We start from the raw sequence: 27,738 nt of genomic DNA, 5'->3' as shown, positions 1-27,738 counted from the left end.
CAAAATATTCTGTAATCACACAATAATATTTACTATATACCTGCTTTATATGCTAGCAGCAGTATATCTATATTTAATAAAACATTTCTGCTTCCATAATTCACAGAATAATATAGAAGAAAAGTACAGAATTTGGGGTAAATGATTTCTGTTACTGTCTCAGATTGGTGTGTGACCTTGAGCCAATCTGTTCATTTCAGAGCTTAGTTATCTAAGCTATTAGGTGAAGATCAGGATCATTCTTTCCTAATATGAGACAGTAGAGATGAATATTCTTTGTCAAGTGTACAAAACTATGAAAATGCTGATTACTATCTCTAATCAGTCTTCTAACAAAAACTGCAGAGAAAACAAAAAATGAAATGGATGTGGCCATAAACTTTAAAAAGATCTCAGTCTCATTGGAGAAGCACCCCAAATATTTCTGTTCATTTTTTTATTTTTAAGTATAATTAACTCTGTAATCTGTCATACATCATTATTTGGGGCAACTTTCTTTTCTCAATCTATCCATAATTCTTAGAGTGACTTTCTCAATATTGATTAAATAGTTTTATGGGGCCTTCACATTTTCTAAGCTATTTTCTAAATGTATTTACTGTAAGTGACCATTTTTCACATTGAAGAGAAAAAAAAAACAATTTTAATTGACTCGAATATAGTAGATAATCGTCAGGCCTTTCCCTAATATCTTTTTGTGACGCAGTTAAGTGCTTATTTTACTGCTTTTATAGGACCATTTTTTTCCACTTTGTGCAGTGTATGTGTTCAGATATATGAAACCTGTTTTTAAAAGTGACATTGTACATAGCGCTACGGCTCATTCAGATTCAGCAAGATGTCAACTCAAAATCATAACAATTTATACATCATTGGAGATGGTGTTACTGATTGCATATGGAGTTTAATAGGCCTTCACTCTTAGTCCTGAAATCACAGACATTCATCTTCTCATGTTTACAACAACAACTACAACAACAAAAATTAAATAAAGGTGTTTAGAAACATTTTTCATTCACCCAAAAGTACAACAGAATAGAAATGGTGCGTGACAAACTTTAGGTCAACAAGAATTAAAATTGATATGTGATAAATCATTGCAGAATGGAACCTTCAACAGAAAACAGTGAAGAATTTACTATCAGCTCTTGTCTTTGTATATGTAATTAGAGGAGGAACCATACAAGGAGTGGGTCTGGTAATTGTCAAAGTCAGTAGCTACATGACGTGAGAATATCTGGAGATGATGGCTTGTGATTGCCTTTTCACTTGTAATTCAGATATGTTGGCATCAGAGAGCAACAAGAAACATTTTGAAAATATATTATGTTCTTCAGGCTAGAACTTCCTTGGTGAATCAAATCAATATTAGCAAATTGTTCAACCAAGATGCCTCTCTACTAAGTGAATGGAAATTACTAGGTGAAATCATGGTAAATTTTAGCTACTCGCATCTGAAGAAAGCAGCGTGGTGTGATTGAAAGGGAATAGCCTTTAAAATCACACTTTCCTGGATTGGGTTCCCAAAGCTGACATTAACCAGCTATAAAACCGTGGATAAATAATCTCTCTGATCCTAAGTTACTTCAGTTCTAAAAGGGGAAAAATACATACATCAATAGGCTGTTTAGGATTAACAAATTAAATTTGAAAAAAATACTGTCATTTTAATTGTAGTACAGGTTATAGGGCAGTTATTATTATTATCATTTCCAACAGAGGTCATAATTAGAACTAGTTCCAATATGCTCTGCATCCCAATTTACCACAGTTACCAGAAGAAGCTCAGCCTTTTCCGGTCACACTTTATCTTCATGGCTCTGTCTGTATGTCTCCTAAATTGACTCAGACTACCACAAATGAGACCCTGGCAGTAGACGTTCCACTGTGCCCTATGGAACCCATGGCCTGTCACTGGCAATATTTCCTGTATCCTCAGTATAATTAAAGTCTGACTTCACACTGACAGCTTTCAGGTCCCACACCTCCACCTTCCCCTTTTGCACCACATCTGACAAGATGATGGGAAAGCCCAGGTGCTCCATCCCTTGGCACCGGCATGGAAGTTCAAGCCCTGCAAAGCCCAGGGCAGGCATGGGAGTTGTCACCCAGCAGCAACCTTTTTCCACAACATATACTAATGCCACCACCACTCTCTTCACTTAAGCTGTTAAGGATCTTGGGTGCCTGTTCAACTCTCTCCAGAAAGTCCCATTGTACGAGCAGTAAACTTTTTCATAAATTCTTGGTGCATGTGTGGCATAGTCTGGGCATCCAAACAAATTTTAGATGTTGGAAGAGGAGTTGCACCCGTTCTCCAGGAGGCGTCCACACAATATTCAGTCTCTTCCTTATCATTTGTTTATGTTTTTGCTCTAATTGAAACCTGGCAACTTCAAGAATCCTGATCCCATTCATCCCTCTCAACTGGTGGCTATCCTTTTGCCTCACACATGCCACTGGAGGTGGAGTTTTGTCTTGGATAATTCTCATTTCCTCTTCTAGACCATTGCTTCTTATCCTCCCTAAAACAAACAAACAACAAAAATACACCTCCGGATCGTGTGGACCAAAGACTTATGGCTTCACTATAACTTTGCTGTCATTTTTAAGGCCTATTCCAAAGATAATTTATCTTGAATAGGTCCCCACCTCCTCCACTATCTTCAAACTCAAGCCACCTACATTTGACTTGGACTTTTGCAATAGCTGTCTAAGAATTGTACTGTGGTGGTCTGAATAATGGCTCCATAGATATTCATGTCCTAATTCCTGGAACATGTGAATGTTACCTCATATACCAAAAGGGACTTTACAGCTGTTATTTAATTAAGAGTCTTGAGATGGAGAGAGTATCTTGGATTATGCAAGTGGAACCTAAATGGAATCTCAAGGATCCTTACAGGCAAGAAGCAAGAAGGTCAAAGAAGGAAGTAGGAGACAATAAAAGCAACATTTTGGATAGATGGGAGGAAAGGGGGCCACAAGCTAAGGAGTGCAGGTGACCACAAGAAGATAGAAAAGGCAAGGAAAAAGATTTTTCCCCTTGATATTAGGCCTGGGAAACTAATTTTGAACGTCTGGTCTCTCAAACTGTAAGATAGTTAATTTTTGATGTTTTCAGGTGCCAAATTTTGGCAATTTTTATAGTGGCAATAGAAAACTAATTCATTTGCCTTTTGCTGCTCTTGCGTCCTTACAATCTGCTGGTGATAAGGTATACAGTGTGTTTCTTTTAAAACACAGATGTTTCTTTTAAAACACACATTTCATTTTCCTGCTTAAAATGCTCCAGTGACTTCCCATTTCAGAATAAAACCTAAAGTCCACACCATGCCCTAAAGGCCTCAATGGTTCGGTTCTGACTACCTCTGTTTCATTACTTTCCCCTCTTTCACGCCACTTCAGCCACACTGGAATCCAGTCTCTTCCTTGGACACATCAATCGTGTGCCTGCCTCATTATCCCCTCACCTCATTACTATCTCAGCTCAAGATAGATGTTTTTTCCTTAGAGGGCACCTTCCGGACCACCGTACCCAAACAGTAGCCTCCGCCACTCTCTAACCTTTGCCCAGCTTTCCTTTGTATTCTTCTTCTATTTTTTAACTTAGGTTGCTATTATATCACCTATTAATTTGCTTATTTTCTTTCTTTTCTTCTAGAATGTAAATTCCAGGAAGAGACCAGGGGCTTTATTTTTTTAACAGCTCTATCTCCAGCACTTAGAATAGTGTCTGCCTAATAATAGGCAATCAATACATATTTGTTGTATTAATTATTTAAACTCTTATAGTAACAATATTACTGTCTATATTTTTACATACCTAACAAGCCCCTTATGATGTTCTTAGCACTGCTTATATGCCTTACAAATTGAAATGCATTTAGTCTTCATGTCAACCCTACAAAGTAGGTACCTCTATTATGTAAATTTTATAGATAAGGGAACTGAGGGACAGAGAGGTTAAAAAATTTGCCCGAAGTCACAAAGCTTGTAAGTAATCGACCTCCAGAGTTCATGTGTTTAACCAGCAGGCTGTGCTGTCTCTCTAGTAGTTGTATCAAGCAAACATACATTGTACTAGCCAATTGTATTTTTTTTCTAAATATAATGTACTTTTTTCTATTTAAATGTTTCTTTCAATTTTCTTTTTTTAAACCTCTTTTATTCGAGTATTTACAGATTCATAGAAAGTCATAAAGATAGTACAAAAGAGTCCTAACCCCCTTTCCCCCAGTGGTTATATCTTACATAATTAGAATACAGTATCAAGTCCAGCAGTGTGACATTGGTGCAATATGTGTATAAAGTTCTATATCATTTCATCACCTGGAGATTCCTGTAACCAGCAAACTAATCAAGATAAAAAATAATCACAATCAATACAAATATCCCTTGTGCTACTGCTTTATAATACCCATTCCCTTCCCACCACTGCCAACCCCTGGCTACCACTAATCTGTTTTCCATCTCTATAATTTTGTTATTTCAATACGATTATATAAATAGAATCATGCATTACATGACCTTTTGAGTTTGACTTTATTTTCTTTAGCTTAATGCCCTTGAAATTCATGTAAGCTGCCTTGTGCATCAATGGTTCATTCCTTTTTATTGCTGAGTTGTATTCCATATTTCAAATATAATTTATGATCTTTTTCTCAATATAAAATAATAAAAGTCTAAGAGAGCAACACATTAAATGCATGTTTTGAAAGGTAGAAGCAGATTCTGCTGGAAGAAAAATCTGTTCTTAAAACAGTCAAAATTAACAGAATTCTAATAGACATTACATAGACATGTTAACTTCAAAATATGACAGTTAACAATTTAGAAATTTAAGATTAATTTTAAATAAAGTTAATGTTCAGAAATGCATGCATATTTAAAAATAAAATCATGTTCCGTCACCTGTCACCAGACTATAAATTTGCAGTTGTGCTATTCAGGAGATCACTGGGTGCTGGCTAGAATGAGCACATGCACACAACTGCCCACATGAGCCTAGGTATGTTATATAGCAGAGCATGGACAGTCACCTTCTGCATATGGAAGATGACCTCAGCCCAGATTACTTTTCTTGGCGAGGAGGGCAGGGGTTGGAAGCCTAGGCAAGGCAGGGAGCTTCTAGAGTGCTGGGTGCTGGGGAGGGTGCAGATTGGACAATCATTGTGTTCAGATTAGTTTGAGATGGTTTGTTGCTAGACTGGTCTTTGTGTCTGTGTCAGTCCCTATGTCCAGAGATGTCAGGTTTGGGTGTAATCAGTCTCTCCACTCTGTTGTTTTGCTCAGAAAATTTGCATGCCTAGATTAAATATATCTGCCGTGAGATGGTCTGTCAAGAGCATGAATTTTCATCATCTGAATGGCATCATCATGGTCCTGGATGAAGCCTTGCTTCCCTTTCTAGGAGCTTGACTCCATGACAGCCATAGCCAGGAACAGGATGAGGGATCACACCCTGCTCTCGTTGGAGCTCAGGCTCCCATTGCTTCAATTCTGTCTCATCAGCCTGGCTGTAAGTTTCCCAGAGTCAGCTCTAGCCGTAGAGCCTTGTTTTTCTCCATAGCTGCCCAAGCTGTAGCGTTGAGGAGCCACTACTATTAGAAGCATAACAGATACAATTACTTAATAAGTCTGAGTCTCAGTTTCCTCATTTGTAAAAAGAGAGTAAATATTCTAACATGTGGTAATTGGGGTGTGGTCAATATTAAATAACCTCTGGCATGTGAAACATATAATCCATTGTCTTGCATGATAAAAGCATGCAAAATAATGTTTAAAATATATTCTGTATATTCTAAATACAGAATGCTTAGTTATGTGTCCCTTAGATTCAGCTGGATGTATTTTTTTAACATGACCTATAAACAGTTGCATTTTTGCTGGCATAATAATCACATAAAAACCATACCAAGGGCTTCCCTGGTGGCGCAGTGGTTGGGGGTCCGCCTGCCGATGCGGGGGACACGGGTTCGTGTCCCGGTCTGGGAGGATCCCACATGCCGTGGAGCTGCTGGGCCCGTGAGCCATGGCCGCTGGGCCTGCGCGTCCGGAGCCTGTGCTCCGCAACGGGAGAGGCCACAACAGTGAGAGGCCCACGTACCGCAAAAAAAAAAAAAAAAAAAAAAAAAAAAACATACCAAGAGGCACCCTGGAGAGAGAAGGAAAACCACACCCAGCCCAATTTGGGGGAATGCATACTAATTTTTTGTGTGTAGAAGTTATCATGATTATTATTATTGTTTCTTATGGCATTACATTGTTAGGATGTGAAAGAGTTTTTACCAGTGTTCTAAATCTTATTTAGATTCTTAGTAGCATTCTGAATTAAATGTTATCTCAACCTATACATTTGAACTAACATAATTCTTAAGCTATAACAGTAATTGGGAAGAGAACAAAGTAAATCCATAGCAGCAGCCAAAAGAATAAGACAGGTCCATGAGTATATTTCAACACATTAAAAAAGGCAGAAAGTTGACGGAAGCCTGATAATAAGTGAAAAAAATAGAATAATAATAATATTAATGATATGCTAGCCAGAATAATGTGGGAGGGAGCTCCAGTGAATGAACTGTAGAAAGACTTCAGTCTTGGTGTCCACAGTACTGGGTGATTAGTTGAGAAAGGGGCTGAAGTTCGGAAGTTCAAACGGAAGTTCATTGGAAAGCTGCCTATGAAACAGCTGCTCTAGGGCTTTCCTCTCCTACTCTTCACAATCCCTCTCCCAGCCCCTAGTTATTCCACTAACAGCTACCAACATCCTGGTGTTTTCTCCTGAGCAAAACCTAGAAGACATTACACTAAACATATTTTGCAGACTGTAGAGAACTAAGGCTCCCACTGTTAGCATAGACATCAAAGAATAAAACTCTTTATTCTACAATTTTGAGAGTAAATAATCTAATGGCTAGTTCTCTCTCTCTGCTGAATTCATGCTGCTTATCAAACCCTGCCGATGCATATGGCATTTCCCTATCTTCTTAGTAAGAGGAGAGATTTAACAAGAGCACAAATCCTGGCACTCCACATTAGGGCTGGTTATGGGAGAATACTAGCATTAATAACGCTGTTCTTATTCTTATGTGGATATCAAAGGGTCACCAGCAGAATGAGAAATACCTATATAAGCCAACCAAAAAAAAAAAACAACTGACAGGGAAGGAAGGAGACATTTGATAGTAAATAGAAGACAACTAAAAAAAAATCCTAATTACTACCATCAAAGGGAAGAATGCTATGAAAGGAGATGATCAACACATTCAGAACCCAGGTTTGTTTTTTGTTGTTTTTTTTTTTGCAGTACACGGGCCTCTCACTGTTGTGGCCTCTCCCGTTGCGGAGCACAGGCTCCGGACGTGCAGGCTCAGCGGCCATGGCTCACGGGCCCAGCCGCTCTGCGGCATGTGGGATCTTCCCCAACCAGGGCACGAACGCACGTCCCCTGCATCGGCAGGCGGACTCTCAACCACTGCGCCACCAGGGAAGCCCCAGAACCCAGTTTTTAAAAATACCAATAAAATAGTAAGAACTCTAAAAAGTTTGATCAAGAGAAACATAGGCATGGCAAAAAAATTTTAAATACACATATGCACGTCAATATACACACGCTTTGGAAATGAAAAAGAGTTGGTCCATCTCATAAAAACTAGCAAATGAAAGGAATGAGAAAATGTAAGTGTGCTAATATTTTCATCTTACATAATAGAATGCCAAGTGATAATGTGGAAAGTAAATGGAACATGAAGTAGTAATAGAGATTTGATTATACAAGACCTCAGACAAACTATATAAATGAGGAAGAAGAGGAAAGAAAAAGGAGGTGAGGCATAAGTTAAACTATCACCTTACATAGCAGGAGGGTTTTATCTCAATTAGGAAATAGTAGTTTAAGCTTACACTTTTAAATTACTGAAATAACCATCAGAGATTAAAATGGAACAGTAGGGTTGGCGTCGGTGGGAAGAAGATGATGAAAGAACAAGTGTTTATTATAAGTCCTCTTGTACTATTTTTTTCACCCTGACATTTAAATATTTTAAAAACTAAAGTAAACATGCTATTTAATCAGATAGATTTAAAACAATAAAGTCAGTTAAACTGGTTACATTTAACATGGTTTGACAAAGTGCATACTAATCTGACATCAGACTGATTTTGTCACTGAAGAGGCAAAATAATCACATTCATAGACTGTGTAGCCATAGCTCGAAGCTGTGTCTTCATTGTACATTGTGTAGTCTAATGAATATTTGCTGGTGTTTAGAGGATACTTTTTGTTGCATTTCACTTAAAACATGTTATTAAAATAGAAATGCTTGTTTATTGTAGAAACTAAAAGGAAAAAAGAACAATAAAAATTGCTTTTAATCCAATGGCTGGTCCTTTTAAATTACTATCATGCTGTAATACAGTTATTTTCCTGAGGAAGAATTCTCAGGAGGGAATTTGACATTTTATAGTGCTCTGTGTGCATAAGCTCACATATTATTTAAAATAAAATTTATAATTTAGACGTATAAGTCATTCCAGCTCTAAGTTTTCAGTTATTGAATAATTTAGCCTTTTTTTTTTTTTGCTATGCAGTTTCAGAAGAGAAATATTAACTACAGCAATAGTTACACAGGAGACCTAATAAGAAAAGAAGGGAAATATTTTTTTAAATAATAAATGCATGTTATTTCCATTTCAGACATATGTGGCTTTATTTGTTCATTTAAAAGTATAATTTCATTTTTTTCCTTGAATTTACAAAATAAACATTAGGGAAAAATTGAAATTTAGTCTGATTCTTTGACATTCTACCGTTGGATCATATGCCAGTTTAATAGGCCTGTGAACAATTAACAGATACATCACTGGAAATGAAAACAAAGTAATCATCATCGCAATGATATAATTTTTCCTAATTTTTCAGTGTCGATTGAGTTAGTATTTGCAACAGACCTCTTTGTCATCATAATACTCTTCTATGAAGATTTGCTGTTGACCATATCACTTGATTTCTAGATCATCTGGATTTTTAAATCCATGAAATTCCATAAATCATGAATTGTAAGACAAGCACACTGCTGAATGCTGAAGATACAAATGTACATAAACATAGTATTTTTCCTCAATTAAAAGAAAAGCATAAATATAAATTAATGTAGAAGTGTCTAAATAAAGTTCATATATGTTCTTAGGAGAGAGGGTTTACTAAAACCTGGTTCCCTACGAAAGCTTCTTATAAGATGTTGGGAAGCAGAATGAAAAGTAGATAAGGAGAACATGCTCGGAAGAGAGAAGAGTAAGCGGCACGAGGTAGTGACAAGGCAGATATAACTTCTTTATATTTGCGCTGAAAAGCTTTTAAGCCTGTGCCTCTCAGAATTTTATGGAAATATGAATCCCATGGGCATCTGGTTAACCTGTGGGCTTGCGTCTGCCAGTGTGTGGGTGATCTGAGATTCTGTGCATGAAACAAGCTCCCATGTGAGGCCTGTGCTGCTGGTCCCAGGACCACGATTGGTTTAGTCAAGGCCGATTCCACAGAGATTCAAAGCAAATGTTTTGAACTGTGTGCGTATTTACTGAAGCAACGGAGAAGGTCATGTGTAGGAAAATGATTCAGGGAAAAGCTCTTCCTCTCTCTGGGGTCTCCAGCTTCTCAGTTGTTTGCACTTACCTTCCCTAACTGACTTCCAGGGAGCAGGTTCTGCTTAAGTCCTTAAGTCCTCCTTATACACTGATGCTTGCCTTTGCCCTACCACTCACTTTTCAAAAAGTGATTCTGCCAGTTTCCAGGAAACTGCGGCTTGTTTATTTTATAAGCATTTGCGTATTTCACCTCTACCTACTAAAATAGGCATCACTCTCCTCCTCAACTAGTTTCAGTGCTGTTGTTTTAACTGCTGTTGTTTTAACTTCAACTTGATGGTTAATACAGCTTTTACTCTAGCTACTTCCAACCAGTCTATATGTATTGCCTGTAACCCAGACCTGAAAATATGTGATCCAATTTAGGTGGTCAGTTAGTTACATGTTAAACACATTTGATGGGGTATTTCTTGATATGGTGATCTAACCATTGACTTTACCAGTTATGTCTTAGTGCATAAGAAAATGATTACCTTTGAAATATTTAAAATGTAGGTTTTATTGCTCTGCATTCAAAATTTTTTATTCAGTACCTCTGATGTAAGACTGAAGAAACTGCATTTTTAATTAGCACCTAGATGAGTCTGATTTTGTGTGAACCTCTCCTAGGGAGTTACCATTCTCTTGCAACACCAGGACATCAGGACAGTTGATGAGCATGAATAGAGATATCTGACAACCTCTCTGCAGGTAGTGATTCTTGAAAATGGGATGTTATCAATTTGAAGCAATTGGAAGGACTATAATTGAGATTGCATTAATGATCTGACCATAAACCTAATGAGTTATTTTGTTATTAACAAAGAAAGAAAGGAAGAAATTGACCTTCAAATTGGGTTCATTTTGGACTCTAAGGTAGAATGTCATTCAACTAAATGCTCATTATACCTGATCCTTAGATGAAAGGTAGTTTTTCCCCAAAATATATTAAAAAATGTTATGTTAATTTCACATGTTCAGCAATGGATAATGCTAAGATGTCAAAATGTCTCTGGAATAGGAAACTAACTAATGTGTACACTAGAAATATTGCAAATAAGAGATAATTGCCATTGGGAATTTGCATGAACCTGAATCTTAAATAGTTCTTGTGCTAAAGCTGGTCTCTAAAAATAGAAATTTGAGAACAGAGAATAGGGCCTCCATGAGGTATTATACTAAATTAAACTAACCAATCATTAATTTTAGAAACATCGATCAAAGATAAATCCCTTATTAGAGCAGTATTGAATATGGCAACTTTACGTCACTGTGTATCAATCACCAATTCCTCTGTAAGGGGCCATTACCCAACTTAATGACCATTTACCCAATTTAAAACTATAATTAAGAATTTTCAAATATAGTCAATCTGTGACTACATTTTTATACATTATAATGTCTAGTGACAAATTTCAAGTTTTTTTAAATATTTAACTTTCATTAAATGAGAAATTATTGTCCTTACTCTGAGTATAGTGTAGAACGAGATGAGTAACTAGTATAAGATTTAAACAAAAAATAACATTTTTCTCCCTCCAAGTCTACTTTAGAGCTATGTTTTTCTTGTATCGAGTCCTACAGATCAATAATATACAAATTCCAAAGTGATTGTGAAATGTATTTCATATTCTAGTTAGTTAATGGTCCAATGAGAAATTTAATGATGGGGTTTTTGTTCATTTATTTATTTTCAGAATTTTAGAAATTATTTTTAAGATAATAAAAAATGTTCCTATGGAGAATATGACATAAAGTATAACAAATGACATTTAACTACTTTTTAAAACACTGGGAATGCTTAATAACTACAGAAGTCAAAATTTCCCCTTTGAATTTAAGTAAAATTACCAGAATGTTCCGTTTGGTTATAATGTAGACTTAAGAAAATTACTGTCACTCTGAGGTACTGGAACTTTGCAGTAAAGTGATCACCAGGGAGAGAATTGCTCAGTGGGTTTCAAGGAGCTGCAAGTCAGTAAAGCAGGGCAATAAGACAATTGGAAATAAGAATAATAATACCAGTAGCTAAATGCACTGCTATTAATGTGCCCAGCATATAATAGAATATTTAGTAACATCTACAGATGAGCTCTTCTCTGTATATAATTTTTCATCTAATTTCCCAACAACCCTATTATCCCCATTTTACAGATAAGAAAACTGGAGCCCCAAAACATTACATAACTTTCCCAATTCAACTGCTAATCTGTGATAGACGCAGGTGTTGACTTCAGATCCATCTGATATGAAAAGTTTATGCTCTTAATCACTATTAGGGAATAGAGAAAATTTGTGAAGTCTGACTACTTTTGAACATCCCTTAAATGTTTCATAAAAACATGTAAAATTGGTAGTCAAAATACCACTCTTCAATATTCATGATCAGGCCAGTATTTCTTATATATTGGATTAGACGACTGTTTATTTGGTGGTGGGTGAGGTGGGTTTTTGTTGGTCTTTATCCCAAATAGATTAGATAGACAGATATTTAACTAGTAGAATTACACACTGTATAGCAAGACATTCACATTCTGGAAGGCACATGCAAACTGAGGCAAATTAGAGGAATCATAAATTTACATATGCCATCCATTGCTTGCTCTGAGGTTGAATACTTTTAAGGGCTTTATTAGAAGAACTCATCAGCACTAAGTAACTACTTTCCTTCTCTTGCCTATACTCTCCAAGTCCTTTCGTTCCATTGGCATACATTTTATGCACCTATGAAATACTTCTACTGAACCCTTTATTGGAAGCACGATACAAAGCACTATGAATAAGAACATAGGAGAAAAATTTCCTCCTGAAGTAGGGATCTAATTTAGCCAGCATTTGTTTGTAAAAAGCTCAACATTAACCACCATCTACAGTCTGAGTAGTGACCTAGGTACTGGTGATGTAGGTAGATGGTCCCTACTTTAAGAGGAACTTAGTTCAAGTGACAGCCAGATAAAAAGACAATTTCAAGTTCAACGTAATAAAGGCTATAATAGGAATCCATGCAGGGTACCAAAACAGCACAAAAGAAAATCTCTTAATCCAGGTAGAGGGAGAAGTGTGACCACCCAGAGTAGAGTCTCAACATGAAAAGTAATATTTCGGAAGAGAAAGGGCCAAAGGCATGCGCTTTCTGTCTGGACAAGGACCAGTCCTGAAATTCAGGTACCTGGAGATTACACTGACTGCCCTTTAGTAGGATGGTATGTAGGTTGAAGCTGTGGATAGTATGGATGTATAGAAGTTAGCTTTATATTTTGACTTAAAATAGATTAAAAATATTGATAAGCCAAACATAATTTTAAAGTATATAATGATATAAAAATGTGCTGTTATCTTCTGAAGTTTCTGGATTGGTAAACACATTGACGTGCTGAGAGGGTGATGCACCCAAGGCAGGGCATGCCTCCCCCATCCCCAAACATTTTTCTGTACATCTCTTCCATTTGGCTGTTCTTAGTTTTTGTCCTTTATAATAAACCAATACAGGTAAGCCACACACACACAAAAAAACCCAACTCCCTATGTTACTTATCATGTGAAAGTACTGCTTATTGAATTTATTTTGATCAGAAAATATTGGTATCAGTATAGACTCAAGCTACTTGCAGAAGCAGCTATAATCCTGTCTGATGACTTTTTTTCTTCAGTTAACTGGCCACATGTGTCATTGCCTGACTCATAGCAAGGTATTGTGATGCTTGAGAATGATTTAGAGTTTTAACCTATTTCAGAGGAGATCATGTCTCCAAACGCCACAAAGAATGCCATCATTATATTAATGAAATTCCCATTAGAGGGTTCTTGGGATGATAAAGTGGCAACAAGGATTAGCATTTCCAGGAGAAGCATTACATTTTCATGACAACCATTCTCCCCTGTGTTTCAAAAGAATGGAAGGTGGTCCCCAAACAAGGAATTGTTAAGACAGGAGCCAGGCTTTCAACTTGGCTGATTGGACATGGTAGTTTTCTGCCTTTTATTGGATGAGATATTTTAAAATAAAGTTCTCTGACTATAATAACAAACTACCTTTTACTTATGTCATTGGTCTTCTATTTCATGGTTTACTTTTTACTGTATTGTGTGGATGGTAAGCTCTCTCCCAGAACGTTAGATGGTATGCTGAGAGAATTCACTGCTGCATAATTTATTCTCAGGGAGTGTAGTACTAGCCCAGACAAGAGGAGTAAAAAAGAAAAACATAGTGATAGAAGTGCTTCTATTTGTTAAGGTACCAATAAGAGGAAAGTCTTACCAAAGAAAAGTAGAATTTCCAAAAATTGTGCTATAAGAACAAAAGTCTAGTTTATGCTAAACCACAAAATTTCCTTAGCAGGTCACTGACTGGGGAAACAAATGGAAATATAGATTTCTTCTTGGCAGTAAGTGCATAATTAATCAAGTTACTTGGCTGTCTTTTCTCTACTTAAATGGTACCAAACTGGCAATTGTTTATTTTTTCTATTTAAGTTCAATCGATGTTTTGGCTTACTTTATTATTTCTTCCCTCCCTCTTCTATTCCTTCCAACCAAATGTTCTTTTTGATGGACTTAATATTTTATTCTGTAGCTGAAATGGCACTATTTTTCTGCCAAAAATTTAGTTAGTAGGCGCCATTGTGGACTTAAGGAGCATTCTAACTCCAAGACTAATTAAGAATTCAGTCAGTAATCAGTTTCATTCCTCCCAGAAGTGCCAGTTTCCATCTCCACTGAGGCCAGAATCTTACAGAATAAATGGTCTCTTCTCTCAATGCCTTTACAGAGTTAGGAGGCAGCCCTCCCTTATCTAGACCAGTATTACCAACTAGAAGCATAATGCAAGCCACATAGGAAATTAAAAACTTTTTAGTTGTCACAGTGAAAAAAAGACATAGGTGGTATAATTTTAATAAGATCTTTTATTTAACCCAGTATATCCAAAATATTATCATTGCAGCAAATAATCAACATAAAAAATTATCGAGATATTTTGTGGTCTTTTTTTGTTTTTAACTAAGTCTTCAAAATTCAGTGTGTATTTTATACTTCCTGTACATCTCAATTCATACTAGCCACATCTTAGGGGCTCAGTAGCCACCTGTAGCTAGTGGCTACCATAGTGTACAACACAGGTTCAGAGGATGGTAATATTTTCAGAGAAGAGTGTTCACGTGCATTTAACAAACGCATATAATCCTATGTCTTCAAATTGTCTTCCACAAGATTAATAGAATTTAATAAAATAGCAAATCAGAAATATTATATTTACATGATGATATTTATAGGGATATGTACCAAAAGGTGGTATCACTTATTTCATTAAGAGAAAAAGAAATTAAACAAAAAATGAAATCCAAAGTGTTATTAATTTAAAAAATATATTATTTAAATTACATTTCATATAAAGCAACAAAGGGAATAGAGCTATGTTATGATTTGTCAACTTCCTCTCTCAGAATATAATTACAGATGATTTCTAAATAACACATTTTTAGCTTAAAAGTTACAAGGCCATGTGCACTTCTATTAAAAAATATCCTCCCTAACCTTAAATCTATATTTTCTGCCTTTCTTGACTCTGACCCTTCTGCCACTACTACCTGTATCATCTCTCTTTTTCGCAAGCAGCAGTGTGGGCCCAGAAGATAAGGAAGACAAATTTGTAATTAAATCTTCTGTGAAATGGAGAGCCAAATCTATGACAGAGAGAGGGGGAGAAATGTTTGTACAGGGTTGTTCATGGTAGTCAAAATAGATATTTTGTTTGCATTAGAATTCTCTGATAATTACTTTTTAAATGCTTGTAATTGTTTTAGAGCTGCGCTGCCACTCACTCATGGAGAGAGTCTTTAGTAACTGCACAGGGTGCATGAAGCATCAGAGAGCTACCAGAACTAGTTAAAGAGATGCTTTTATAACATAAATCCAAAAGCTTTCTCTTCAAAACTCTGAAGCAACTAATCTTTCACTCCCACTGACCACTCAAGTCAGTGGAGGGAAAGTCAGTTAAATTGATTCTTTGGCTGAAGGGAGTGAATGTTCATGGGCATAATTGTGGCTTCAGCTGGAAAGTGATTGACCATATTCATAGTACAGATGCTGTAAGTAAAGTGGAAAAAAGAAGCAATTAGATGTATGGTTCAGATTTGTAAATGCATTTATCTGACTATTTGGGTAACTGCGTTAGTGTTCCCACTTAGTTATGCGTATGAAGACCCAGCCTCCTATAGAGAGGTTTGGGTAGGGGCAAGGGGGTGGAGGAAGTAGCCAGGGAGCCATGAACTTCAGTGAAATAGGAACCAAAAGTCAACAAAAGAGCAGAAATGAAAACACATCAGCACGGAGAATGAAAAGCAAACAGAATGGACCAGAATAGCTTAAATTGAAGCAAAGGTCAGTAGGATTGAGGTAATTGGTAGAAAAATAACACACCTGTTTCTCCAAATTTTCTCCTCCTCCTCTTTTTCATAGTATTTCCTTTTCTATCTAAATTGTCCATAAGGACACATAAGGCAAACAATTCATATACAACCTTCAAAGCAACAGTTTATACTAGAGTGATTAATGTTTACCAAGGTCTTAGTTTTATTTTGATAAAGCTCTGTCAAAAACAATTTTAGAGAGTAATTCAGTAAATCTCACTTGTATTCTATTAATAATTAGCATATTAGGTAGCAAAAAATTACATCTATCTATCTTATCTACCTATTTACCTACCTACCTACCTTTCTCCTCAAATGTATGTATTAGATGATAAAGCAGCCACTTCAGAGATGCTTTATTTAAAAGAAGAGTCTACTTTAAATAAACTGATTCTCAGTTTTGATTGCTTTTTCAAAATATTTCTCTTGGGGACCAAGCACCTGATACCACCTGTCAACCCTTAATTTTCTTCATACAGATTCTACTCTTTCATTAATATACGGCTTAAATATAAACAAACATAGTTTATTGTTAATTTCATAATCTTAGACGAATTTTGGTTGCAAAACTCATTCTACCACTAACTAATTGTATGACCTTGGGTAGATCTTTTTTCAGTCTTTCTGTGCCTCAGTTGCTTTATTTGTAAAATGGGGAAAATATCCACAATATAGAGTTGACGTGAAGACTTAATGATACTCAATAAAGGACAGATACAAATGCATGACTATTTACTACTTTTCAGTGCTCACAGGAAATTCATTATACACTCTGTTCAGTGCTGTGGTTATTTATCACATGTTCCTTCTTCCCTACACATTGGCTTCCATAGGGCAGAGACTGCATCTCAGTGGTCTGTTTGTGCTGTCTGCCTTGTCCCGTAGTACAATTCCATACAACGTTGCATGAATGTTCCCTCTGCCTAGAATTGCCTCCCCTTACTTTGCATGTTAAAAACTCCTTTTCCTCATTCAAAAATCACCTTTAGCCCCTCTTCTCTGAAAGTCTTTTGATGCCCTCAGCAACAGAAGCACTCCTTGCTCCGTGCCTCTATTGTCCCTTGTCTATATCCCCTTTGTATCCATCAGCCCATATGTTTTATGGGTCCAGTTGTCCCACGGGGAATGCACTGAGTCTTTTAAAGCTTTTTAAAAACATTTTAATATAATTAATTATAAAATTAAAAGCTAATACTTACATAGTGCTTCTAAGTACTAGGTAATATTCTAACTTCTTAACATATATTAAATTATTTACCCCTAAGGCAACTCTGTGATATAAATATTATTACTGTCCCTATTTTACAGATGAGAAACCTGAGGAGCAGAAAGATTAAGAAGCCTTCCTAAGACCACACTTTGAGTAAGTGATGGAGCTCATTCCATGGTTTGGATTAAGAGCCCGTGTTTCTTACTTCTTTAATCTAATGTGTTTCTGTCTTTTATTACCTGATACATAGAATGTTTTATAGGTTTTGGTTGAAAGAATGAATTAAAACAAGGAGTTATGGGTGCACAGGCACAATCAGCTAAAGAAAATTCTTCCCTGATATAGTGAGAAAGTCCAATAAAATACGCTCAGTGTGTGGTTGAAGTAGGCTTTAAAACATTCTCAGTATGTGGTTGAGACAGGGGTTAGAGACTCACATTTTTTATCGTGCGTTGCCAAACTTGTGGTGGCATATTTAGGAAGCAATCATTATTTCTCTGCTGCTTACCAATATTGGATCAGACAAATGGGTAGCTCAAGAATGTCAAGTTAACGGAAGCCAGGAACCAACAGTTGTACATATAGAGGAATTCTGGCTTGTTGTTTTCATAATATTTGGTCTGAATTGCCAATGATTTCTGGTGTGTGTGTGTGTGTGTGCGCGCGTGCACACGTTTTACTACACAGAAGTTCTTCTGTTTTGCCTCTTAGAGACCTAAAAGAAGAATAATTTTGTCAGAAACTATTAATTAATGTGTATTGTTGCCCTGAAGGATTTTACAGTGTAACTGGGGAGAGGAGACTAAATCATATGAATCAAAAAAGAAATGAAATCTTCAGCTAACATAGTGCTGGAGTCTGGTTACAAACACAAAAGGAGATCAGAGGAGAGAGGCGTCTTCACGGAGGAGAGACTCTTAAACTATTTCTTAAGGACATGTCATGTTGGGTCAGGGAGAGAGGAAGCAAGGGAGGAAATAAGTGGCATGGCTGCTTGACAGGTTTCAGAAACGAAGCAAAAGCACTCACGAAGGCAGAATTCTGTATTTGAGGGCTATAGGTATTTGAGTCTGTGTTTGACAGTTAGTCAGAAGCCAGACTGTTTTCAGGACATATTTCACAGATGTTTTGCAGAGAGAGTTGCAAAAAGTTGTCTTTCACCACTGACAGTAATTATAATAACAGTTCTTTGTACGGCCAGTGTTTTGAACCTGAGTCACCACATACTTTTTCATACATTCACTACATTTTATTTCCATCACTTCGAAACACTACCACATTTTCTTTCTCTTAAACTAAGATTTTTTTAAAGCAGATATTAAATGAGCACAGATGGTGCAGGCAGGTTCCTTAGGGCTTGTTAACTAGATGGCAATTCCTAAATCTTCTCACAATCCAGCCAGCCAAGGGAGAGGAGGAAACAGTTGATCAATAGTGACGTAGCTTTACAGAGGGCTAAATAAGAAAAAATAGACTTAAATTGTACTAAGACATTTATGTTAGACATACAAAGGAATTTCTTGATGGCCAGGGAAATTAGATACTAAAAAGGATATCAATGCAGCTAGTGGAATCGCTTTTCTGGAAAAATCATCGAACACTGAATAGACGATATATTCCAAAGTGTTTGTTCACTGACTTGCCTGGCTCGGATGGCAGACCTCTTAGAATCCAAGCTTCTGTGGTATGACTCGATTCTGTACTTTGTCTGAGAGAATGCACTCCCTTTTACTTATCACAGGTTCTCATATATTCTAACTTTTTTAAGTAGCAAGATCCATGGCTGATTGCTTTTTTTAACAAAGCTAATTCTCATATAAATATAAATGTAGATATAGACATAATGAAAAACATGTATGTGTATATATGTGCACACGTACATTTTTGAATGTACAAAGAAACAAAGTATTCCTAACATAATAAATATGAATTCATTTAAATCATTTATCATAAAGCATAATTTCTGACACTTTGATGCTCGATTCATGTTTGAATTGATTGAATATGTTTTTAACACCCACCAAGCTCTCAGACTGGGAAAAGGCTGGTTGATAAATGAAATATGACACAGATCTTGCTTTAAAGAATGTTTTAGATCCACACAGTGTTGAAATATGTGTAGGTCAAAATGGTTAAATCTAAGTGATTATTAGTTGGCTCAACCTCATACACCCTAATGGAGGGGAAATGAGACAAATACACCCAGAACAGTTAAATCATGGTAGAAGAGAACACATGAGTAAATGTTTTGTTGAGCATTAGAGACAAGAGTGCTCAGAAGTTCAAAGAAAACAGAGATCAATGGAGACTGCAGCAGTCTGGGTAATAAATGTTCATTGATCTGAATTGACTTGAATTGTTTGTCCAGTTCTGTTGAGACAAATCTCGCTTTCCACTTTGGGGCCCTATCTCTCCCTGCTTAAGGGTCTAGATACCAAAGTGAGTAATAACATGGCACTTGATTCAGTGAATCATTCAGCAGAGTATTTCCATGGCAGACACTGGTGCTAAGTACCTGGGGGAGTATGAAAAACAAATGAGGTCTGATCTCTGCCCTTGAAGAGCTTCCAATTTTGTTGATTAAATATGACTGAATACATGGAACAAAGTTAAGAAGCATATAAACACTATTGAGCAGTGTGATTCAGAGTCACACTAGAGTTGAATGGGGAGAGAAATCATTGTGGACTAATGTGATCAGTGAAGGCTTCCCAGAAGTTTGATTTATCTAGGTATCAAAGAATGGACATACATTTAATTGATAGAGTAAGGGCAGCAGTGCACTTGAAAACTGACCACAAATCTGACAATAACTCTTTTCTGGAAATAAGCTGAACATTTTCAAACACTGTTTCTGAAAAACGGTTGCATTTTTTTCCTATACACAGTTCCATTCAGTATTCATTCATCCAGCTATGTTGAATAAAAGTTCAGTCACACTTTTTAGTGAACTTAATTTTTTTTTTAACAGTGCTGTTTGACCATAAAAGTTCAGTTTCCAGAGAATTTGTCTTTGATGGTATCTTAAGAAGCAATTGTATAGGATTCTGAATAAAGGTTTGTAGTCAGTAATGAAAGGGAAGAAGTATATTAGGGACTACCAAAAACCAGTTATGAAGCAGCAAAAGAAAATTGGACAACTGATTAGATCAGGGGTCCTGAATCTACTGGTATCTATTCAGGGCTCAAGGTTGATTCTAAGAACCTGGGTAAATTGTTAACAACTGTTATTTCTAAAGGATTCCATAATTGCCTATGTGTCACTGAGCTTAGTCAGAACATCAGTGAGACTTAAATATTCTATTACATGATGGAACAAAACCCCAGTTAAAAAACATATATCAAATCAAGTAAGAAATTCAAAGATCAGAAAGTTGGTGAGAGATGAGACCATATTCTCTATTGAGGCAAGTCAGGAATCCTATTCAGTGCTGGTCATGTTGCCCAAGTGGGTCTTAGTAACTGGTTCCCCCAGAGAGTTCCACTTACCTTGGTTTTAAGCATAATCCTTTAAGCCAGTTATATTTCAATAACTAAGTTTGTATATCATGATTGCTTTCAATTTCATTTTTCAATTTACCTCTTTTTCTGTACTTTTTCCATCTTCTTTCCACCCACGCAAATTTCTTTATAAACACTTGTTATACGCAAGCTACTCTCTTAGGAGATACTTAGAGACAAGGTCCCAAATAACAAATTTATACTTGCATCTGTAATCATGGAAATCATTTTTTATTAAATCCTAGTACAAAACAGTCATTCCAAAATGTGCACATATGTCTATTGGATATAAAGTACACATGTTTCTATTGGATATAAGGTGCCCACGTGTGTCTGTTAGATACTCTTGCTTATTTTACATTAGTGCATACAGCTCCATTAGTGTTTCTAAGACAGGATAAAGTTAGCTTCCTGCTCATTACAAAGCAGATGTAATTTAGAAATACAGACGTTTATTAAAGAGGAAGAATATGAAGTTTCTCCCAATTTTTAAGGGTGAAAGAAAGAAATATGCTCTAAAAATGGTCTAAGTCCAACATTATTAATATATTCCCATACTGTATAATTAAAAAGCCTCAGGACTAGATGTCAAAGCACAGACTCACAGCCAGAGTGCCTGCCTGGGCTTGTATCTGTCACCTCCACTTATTATTAGCTTGCCTTGTGACAGTTATTAATCCTTTATGAGATTTTGTCTTTTTATCCATAAAGTGGGCTTAACAGGTATACTATCCATTTTATATGGTTATTAAATGAAGGTACTATTAGATAGTGCTTGGAGTATAGTAAATACTCAAAAGTTATTATCAGTGTCATTCAAAGTATTGTTACTGTTCTTAGCAACTCCTCCTACTTCCTCAGTGTTTTCAGTGTCCAGTCAGAGCGGGAGGCTTGAGGATGAGGTTTTGTAAGGTGAAAAATTGATAGAGATTAAAGAATTTTTTGAGATCGTTGGCTACCGATGAATAAAAAGGACTTGTGTTTCAGTAGAGTTTGTACCCCTCAGCATCACTTGGGACTGAGCCTAAAAAGTAGCAGGTGATTAATAATAATACTGTTCATTTCCATAGTGCTCGGAACTCTCTTTCCTAAGGAATTTGTTCATTTTTCCACATGAAAAAGTTATGAAGAGATAATGAAATACACAGCATTTGCTTAATACTTACTGTTATGATGTAATTTTAAATATATTATTTCCTTTGCCTCTCCTCTGTAATATTAAATGATGTATGAAAGGGAGAATACCTAGCATCGTGGTAGTTACTAAGTTCACTCTCAGTATAATTATAGTTTCCTGCCTTCCTTTCTAGATGAAAGTCAGAACCCAGAGATAACACAGAAGGTACTTCAGAAAGAGCCCTGTGTGTGAAAGAAGGATGTCGTGTCCCAGTTTGGGGCCTTGTAGACATTTAGGCTTTCAGAGGAATACCATAAGCTTATTTTTTTAATTAAAAAACTCAAAGTTTAAATTTTCTTCTATAAATACTCCAGTATGGTTTTTTCTACAAGCAGTCCCACACTAAATTAGAAATCAGTACCATGTGTATACAGCTGTCATATTATTTTTCCATTTTACAACTGAATCAACTGTGGCCCAGAGACTTAGAGGGACCCCAGTAGAGATAAAAGCTATTGTCATGAGTTATTTGTATATTAAAACTATTCTGGTTAATTTTTTTTTCTTAAAGATTTAATTTTTTTTTTTTTTTTTGACTGCATTGGGTCTTCATTGCTGTTTCTCTAGTTGTGGCGAGTGGGGGCTACTCTTCATTGTGGTGCACGTCTCCTTGTGGTGGCTTCTCTTGTTGCGGAGCATGGGCTCTAGGCATGTGGGCTTCAATAGTTGTGGTGCGTGGGTTTAGTAGTTGTGGCACTCGAGCTCTAGAGCGCAGGCTCAGTAGTTGTGGTGCGTGGGCTTAGTTGCTCCGTGGCACGTGGGTTCTACCCGGACCAGGGATGGAACCCGTGTCCCCAGCATTGGCAGACAGATTCCCATCCACTGCGCCACCAGGGAAGTCCCTCTGGTTAATTTTGGATAAATAAAAATAATTAACTATTTTTCAAAATATACTGTGTATCTATATGTGTGAAATCCCTGTACCATGGGGATATAAGCAAGGATTGGATATCTCAGAATGCAGTAACTCAACATAATTCTCAATACCTCCATCTGCAAGGAAAAGCAATACTTTCTTTTTTTTTTTTTTTAGCATCTTTATTGGAGTATAATTGCTTTACAATGGTGTGTTAGTTTCTGCTGTATAACAAAGTGAATCAGCTATACATATATCCCCATATCTCCTCCCACTTGCGTCTCCCTCCCACCCCTCTAGGTGGTCACAAAGCACCAAGCAGATCTCTCTGTGCTATGCGGGTGCTTTCCACTAGCTATCGGTTTTACATTTGGTAGTGTTTATATGTCCATGCCACTCTCTCACTTCATCCCAGCTTACCCTTCACCCTCCCTGTGTCCTCAAGTCCATTCTCTACATCTGCGTCTTTATTCCTCTCCTGCCCCTAGGTTCTTCAGAACCTTCATGAACCTACTCACGTGGTACATGACTCTTTTTGAATTACGGTTTTCTCAGGGTATATGCTCAGTAGGGGGATTGCTGGGTCATATGGTAGTTCTCTTTTTAGTTTTTTAAGGAATCTCCATACTGTTTTCCATAGTGGCTGTATCAATTTACATTCCCACTAACAGTGCAAGAGGGTTCCCTTTTCACCACACCCTCTCCAGCATTTATTGTTTGTAGATTTTTTGACGATGGCCATTCTGACTGGTGTGAGGTGATACCTCATTGTAGTTTTGATTTGCATTTCTCTAATGATTAGTGATGTTGAGCATCCTTTCATGTGTTTGTTGGCAATCTGTATATCTTCTTTGGAAAAATGTCTCTTTAGGTTTTCTGCCCATTTTTGGATTGGATTGTTTGTTTTTTTGATATTGAGCTGTATGTGCTGCTTGTAAATTTTGGAGATTAATCCTTTGTCAGTTGCTTCATTTGCAAATATTTTCTCCCACTCTGAGTGTTGTCTTTTCATCTTGTTTATGGTTTCCTTTGCTGTGCAAAAGCTTTTAAGTTTCATTAGGTCACATTTGTTTATTTTGTTTTTATTTCCAGTTCTCTAGGAGGTGGGTCAAAGAGGATCTTGTTGTGATTTATGTCATGAAGTGTTCTGCCTATGTTTTCCTCTAAGGGTTTTATAGTGTCTGGCCTTACATTTAGGGCTTTAATCCATTTTGGGTTTATTTTTGTGCATGGTGTTTGGGAGTGTTCTAATTTCATTCTTTTACAAGTAGCTGTCCAGTTTTCCCTGCACCACTTATTGAAGAAGCTGTCTTTTCTCCATTGTATATTCTTGCTTCCTTTATGAAAAATAAGGTGACCATATGTGTGTGGGTTTACTTCTTGGCTTTCTATCCCATTGCATTGATCTATATTTCTGTTTTTGTGCCAGTACCATACTGTCTTGATTACTGTAGCTTTGTAGTGTAGTCTGAAGTCCAGGAGCCTGATTCCTCCATCTCCATTTTTCTTTGTCACGATTGCTTTGGCTATTTGGGGTCTTTTGTGTTTCCATACAAATTGTGAAATTTTTGTTCTTGTTCTGTGAAAAATGCCAATGGTAGTTTGATGGGGATTGCATTGAATCTGTAGATTGCTTTGGGTAGTAGAGTCATTTTGACAGTGTTGATTCTTCCAATCTAAGGACATGTATAATCTTTAATTTCTTTCATCAGTGTCTTATAGTTTTCTGTATACAGATGTTTTGTCTCCTTAGGTAGGTTTATTCCTAGATATTTTATTCTTTTAGTTGCAATGGTGAATGGGATTGTTTCCTTAATTTCTCCTTCTGATCTTTCGTTGTTAGTGTATAGGAATGCAAGAGATTTCTGTGCATTAATTTTGTATCCTGCTACCTTACCAGATTCATTGATTAGCTCTAGTAGTTTTCTGGTAGCATCTTTAGGATTCTCTATGTATAGTATCACATCATCTGCAAACAGTGACAGCTTTACTTCTTCTTTTCCGATTTGGATTTCTTTTAGTTCTTTTTCTTCTCTGATTGCTTCCAAAACTATGCTGAATAATACTGGTGAAAGTGGGCAACCTTGTCTTATTCCTGATCTTAGAGGAAATGGTTTCAGTTTCTCATCATTGAGAAAGATGTTGGCTGTGAGTTTGTCCTATATGGCCTTTATTATGTTGAGGTAAGTTCCCTCTATGCCTACTTTCTGGAGGGTTTGTATCATAAATGGGTGCTGAATTTTCTCAAAAGTTTTTATGAATCTATTGAGCTTATTGTATGGTTTTTTTCCTTCAATTTGATAATATGGTTTATCACATTGACTGATTTTCATATATTGAAGAATCCTTGTATTCCACGGATAGACCTCACTTGATCATGGTATATGATCCTTTTAATGTGCTCTTGGTGTCTGTTTGCTAGTATTTTTTGAGGATTTTTGCATCTATGTTCATCACTGATATTGCCCTGTAATTTTCTTTTTTAGTAACATGTTTGTCTGGTTTTGGTATCAGGGTGATGGCAGCCTCATAGAATGAGTTTGGGAGTGTTCCTCCCTCTGCTATATTTTGGATGAGTTTGAGAAGGGTAGGTGTTAGCTCTTCTCTAAATGTTTGATAGAATTCACCTGTGAATCTATCTGGTCCCTGGGCTTTTGTTTGTTGGAAGATTTTTAATCACAGTCTCTATTTCAGTGCTTGTGATACATCTGTTTATATTTTCTATTTCTTCCTGTTTCAGTCTTGGAAGGTTGTGCTTCTCTAAGAATTTGTCCATTTCTTCCAGGTTGTCCATTTTATTGGCATATAGTTGCTTGTTCTAATAGTTGCTTGTAGTAATCTCTCATGATCTTTTGTATTTCTGCAGTGTCAGTTGTTACTTCTCCTTTTTCATTTCTAATTCTATTGATTTGAGTCTTCTCCCTTATTTTCTTGATGAGTCTGGCTAATGGTTTATCAATTTTGTTTATCTTCTCAAAGAACCAGCTTTTAGTTTTATTGATCTTTGCTATTGTTTCCTTCATTTCTTTTTCATTTATTTTCAATCTGATCTTTATGATTTCTTTCCTTCTGCTAACTTTGGGGTTATTTTGTTCTTTTTTCTCTAATTGCTTTAGGTGTAAGATTAGGTTGTTTATTTGAGATGTTTCTTGTTTCTTGAGGTAGGATTGTATTGCTATAAACTTCCCTGTTAAAACTGCTTTTGCTGCATCCTATAGGTTTTGGGTCGTCGTGTTTTCATTGTCATTTGTTTCTAGGTATTTTTTGATTTCCTCTTTGATTTCTTCAGTGATCTCTTGGTTATTTAGTAGTGTATTGTTTAGCCTCCATGTGTTTGTATTTCTTACAGATTTTTTCCTGTATTTGATATCTCGTCTCTTAGCATTGTGGTTGGAAAAGATACTTGATACGATTTCAATATTCTTAAATTTACCAAGGCTTGATTTGTGACCCAAGGTATGATCTATCCTGGAGAATGTTCCATGAGCACTTGATAAGAAAGTGTATTCTGTTGTTTTTGGATGGAATGTCGTATAAATATCAATTAAGTCCATCTTGTTTAATGTATCATTTAAAGCTTGTGTTTCCTTATTTATTTTCATTTTGGATGATCTGCCTGTTGGTGAAAGTAGTGTGTTAATATTCCCTACTATGATTGTGTTAATGTTGATTTTCCCTTTTATGGCTGTTAGCATTTGCCTCATGTATCAAGGTGCTCCTATGTTGGGTGCATAAATATTTACAGTTGTTATATCTTCTTCTTGGATTGATCCCTTAATCATTATGTAGTGTCCTTCTTTGTCTCTTGTAATCGTCTTTATTTTAAAGTCTATATTGTCTGATATGAGAATTGGTACTACAGCTTTCTTTTGATTTCCATTTGCATGGAGTATCTTTTTCCATCCCCTTACTTTCAGTCTATATGTGTCCCAAGGTCTGAAGCGGGTCTCTTGTAGACAGCATATATATGGGTCTTATTTTTGTATCCATTCAGCCAGTCTATGTCTTTTGGTTGGATCATTTAATGCATTTGCATTTAAGGTAATTATCCATATGTGTGTTCCTATTACCATTTTCTTAATTGTTCTGGGTTTGTTATTGTGGGTCTTTTCCTTCTCTCGTGTTTCCTGCCTAGAGAAGTTCCTTTAGCAGTTGTAAAGTTGGTTTGGTGGTGCTGAATTCTCTTAGCTTTTGCTTGTCTGTAAAGGTTTTAATTTCTCTGTTGAATCTGAATGAGATCCCTGCTCTGTAGAGTAATCTTGGTTGTAGGTTTTTCCCTTTCATTACTTTAAATATGTCCTGCCACTCCCTTCTGGCTTGCAGAGTTTCTGCTGAAAGATCAGCTGTTAACCTTATGGGGATTCCCTTGATGTTATTTGTTGTTTTTCCCTTGCTGCTTTTAATATTTTTTCTTTGTATTTAAGTTTTGATAATTTGATTAATATGTGCCTTGGTGTGTTTCTCCTTGGATTTATCCTGAATGGGACTCTCTGCACTTCCTTTATTTGATTGACTATTCCCTTTCCCATATTAGTGAAGTTTTCAACTATAATCTCTTCAAATATTTTCTCAGTTGCTTTCTTTTTCTCTTCTTCTTGGAGCCTTATAATTCGAATGCTGGTGCGTTTATTGTTGTTCCAGAAGTTTTTGAGACTGTCCTCAATTCTTTTCATTCTTTTTTATTTATTCTGCTCTGTGGTAATTATTTCCACTATTTTATCTTCCAGGTCACTTATCCGTTCTTCTGCCTCAGTTATTCTGCTATTGATTCCTTATAGAGAATTTTTGATTTCATTTATTGTGTTGCTCATCATCATTTGTTTGCTCTTTAGTTCTTCTAGGTCCTTGTTAAATGTTTCTTGTATTTTCTCCATTCTATTTCCAAGATTTTGGATCATCTTTACTATCATTACTCTGAATTCTTTTTCAAGTAGACTGCCTATTTCCTCTTCATTTGTTTGGT

The 27,738-nt window shown here is 36.3% G+C and overlaps 1 long non-coding RNA gene across 1 annotated transcript in view; it reads left to right on the top strand.

Annotated features, from left to right (window-relative positions):
- LOC309809589 overlaps positions 1-27,738 on the top strand; it is a 380,658-nt gene that overhangs the window by 64,981 nt on the left and 287,939 nt on the right. The window contains exon 3 of the long non-coding RNA XR_014294876.1: positions 17,340-17,394. This is a non-coding gene — a long non-coding RNA (uncharacterized lncRNA). The remainder of the gene's footprint in view (positions 1-17,339; positions 17,395-27,738) is intronic.

This window comes from Mesoplodon mirus, assembly GCF_964341445.2.
Source record: "Mesoplodon mirus genome assembly, chromosome: 8".
Classification (NCBI taxonomy): Eukaryota; Metazoa; Chordata; class Mammalia; order Artiodactyla; family Ziphiidae; genus Mesoplodon; species Mesoplodon mirus.
This window is presented reverse-complemented; position numbering and strand designations above follow the sequence as displayed.